This window comes from Panthera onca, chromosome D1 (assembly GCF_046562875.1).
Source record: "Panthera onca isolate mPanOnc1 chromosome D1, mPanOnc1 haplotype 2, whole genome shotgun sequence".
Classification (NCBI taxonomy): Eukaryota; Metazoa; Chordata; class Mammalia; order Carnivora; family Felidae; genus Panthera; species Panthera onca.
The window spans coordinates 7,767,397-7,770,317 of NC_138348.1; positions in this window are offsets into that span (position 1 = coordinate 7,767,397).

Genomic DNA, 2,921 nt, shown 5'->3' on the forward strand with positions numbered 1-2,921 from the left:
GCGCTGGGGTCCAACAGACCTGGCTTTGAGCCCCAGCCCCGCCCCCTGCGGCAAGAGAAGAAACCTCCCGGCCTCAGTTTTCTCCTCTGTGAATGTGGTCTCGGGAGGCCCATCACAGGCTTGGGGATGACACCTGTGAGGTACTTAACACGCAGGAGGTGCGCTCACTGCTTTTCGCCAGCAGGTCGTCATCGAGGTCCCCGGTGACACATGGCCACATGAAGAAAAAGTTGTAAGAAAACCTTGCCACGAGGCGTCTGTGTAGCTACTGCCTGGCTGGGAAGAAACAGACTTTCTAGAGAATATCCGTCCCTTTCTCCTCCTTGGGCTTCGTCAGTCAACTTCTAAGCCACTGCTGGCCTCCACATTTAATTCCCCGCTGGGAGGGACCGCCTCTGGCAAATTCCTGCCACCGACGGATCATGGATCGATCAGGCAGGCAGATATGGCTTCCCTGCAGATTAATGAATTGGCTCTCCAGCTCATAAATCATCTCCCGTAACAAGTCTGGCCTGTCTCCCAGAGAATGGCCTGGCTCAGAGTACGCAGCATCCAGTAGCGTTTCCCAGACCACGTTCCAGGGAATCCTGGTTACCCCCACAGGTGCTCGAGGGCGTGCGGTGGGAAACGCTGAGCCAAACAGGCATTGTGCTGCAGGACTTCTCAGAGCCTTTAACATACAAATGGGCCTTCTGACCTTCCGAGAGGCAGCAGAGAAGCTACAAAGCATCTATTATGCCTTGTAAATACCTTGAGCTATTATGACTTGTAAATACCTTGAGCTCCAAGGAATGCAATTTACAAAATGCTCATTTAGGGACACTGGTTCCCACCTCCTGCTGGGAGCCACAGGGAGCTAGCCTGTTCCCGCAAACCTGGGCTCTCGGCAGTGGCACGGAATTTCTGAGGCCTCTGAGCCAAAACCCAGACCTGCTTTGTGAAGTAGCCAAGCCTCCGTCTCCTCCCCCTGGACCCCTTTCCTTCACCCCCTCGCTCCAGCAAGGCCCGTGAGGCACAGAGCCCCAGGCTTCATGGCCACCCACCAATATTCCTTCTCCTTCTCCAGGGAAGCCCACCTTCCCATCTGAGCCCTGCCCCCTGGGAAAGACCCTCCAGCAGCACCCACTGAAGGCTGGAAAATGAAAAGCACCAGCCCCCTCCAACATCCCAACATGAGTCGGAGGGGTGCCTGGGTGGCTCTGTCGGTTGAGCATCCGACTTCGGCTCAGGTCACGATCTCGCGGCCCATGAGTTTGAGCCCCGCATGGGGCTCTGTGCTGACAGCTCGGAGCCTGGAGCCTGCTTCGGGTTCTGTGTCTCCCTCTCTCTCTCTGCCCCTCCCCTGCTCACACTCTGTCTCTCTCTGTCCTTCAATAATAAATAAACGTCGAAAAAAAATTTTTTTAATAAAATAACAAACTGCAGAGATGTTGGCCGTTGTAACGCTTCCAATCCTTGTTTCACGTTTCTGATCTTTATTACAGGCATCGATTGGCAAAGGGATGTTTCCGAGAACGAAGTCTTGGGGTGGATAGCTGCAGAAAGAGGTGTTTAGACAGAGGTAGAAGTTTCTGTTCTTTAAAAAAAGGTCGCTCAGCTGCCTGGGGCTACAGATGAGGTCTCTCCACATCCATGTTTAAATTGCCAGGCTTCTTAGAGCCCAGCTGCGCACCCACAGGGCCTCGGGGGCCACCGCAGCACCCCTGGGTGTTTCACGCGCGCTCTGGTACAAGCCCAGACCTGTCTTCCGCCCCGGTCTTGTCTCATCTGTGTCCCCTGCCTCTGCCGGCCGGCCCTCCAGGAAAGCAGCCCCCCACTCCCACCCCTTATCCTACACCCCATCTCCCCCCCCCACCCCAGAGCGCACCCCCCACCCGCCCGCCCTAGCCATCAGGGCCACCCCTGGTGCTCCCCGCCTGCCGGTCCTACCCAATCAGGATCAGGTTGGGGTTGGGGCAGAAATGCAAGGTGTTGTGCCCACCCCGTGACTGTGCTGTCCTGTGTCACCCGGGAGGCTCACTACCTCTCACGGAAGCAGGTCACAAGCCTCAGCCTCACGGCGCTCTCTCCCCTCCGCCCTTCCTCTCCCTTGGCACCTCTGCGCCAAGCATCTTTACCCTCGGCCTCCAGTCCTAAGACAGGAAACCACCGTGTGTGTCCAGCCCTGCAAAAAGGACCAGGCCAACACGAGGCCCTCAGCCTGCAAACAGCAGACTCTGCCTCCCTTCACGGACACCTAGGGACACCCTCCGACATCCACATCAAGCTCTTCTTTACTCGGGAACAGAGGTGGGAAGGCTGCGCCAGCCGTGCTCAACGCCTTGGGCGTCAGTTAAGAACTGCGCCTGGGGCGCCTGGGTGGCGCAGTCGGTTAAGAGTCCGACTTCAGCCAGGTCACGATCTCGCGGTCCGTGAGTTCGAGCCCCGCGTCAGGCTCTGGGCTGATGGCTCGGAGCCTGGAGCCTGTTTCCGAGTCTGTGTCTCCCTCTCTCTCTGCCCCTCCCCCATTCATGCTCTGTCTCTCTCTGTCCCAAAAACAAATAAAAAAACATTGAAAAAAAAAAAAAAAAAAAAAGAACTGCGCCTGATTACGAGTCCCAGAGAACCAAAAGAACAGTGGCTAGAATAAGATCGAGGTTAAATTTTCCTCTCACGTGCAAAGAAGTCCAGTCCAGGGTGAACACGGCAGCACCCAGGCTCCTCTAGCCTGCTCTCCGCCACCATTAACATGAGGCCTCCATCCTTGAAGTCAGCTCATGACGCCAAAACGGTTACTTTAGCTCCAGACATCGCATCCGCATTCCAGGCAGCAGAGCATGCAAAGGGGGCAGGGGTAAAAGGACATGCCTCCCCGCGGAGTCAGCCTCCTTTGAAGAGCTTTCCCAGAAACCATCCCACCCCCAACCTGCCTCCTCCCTGCA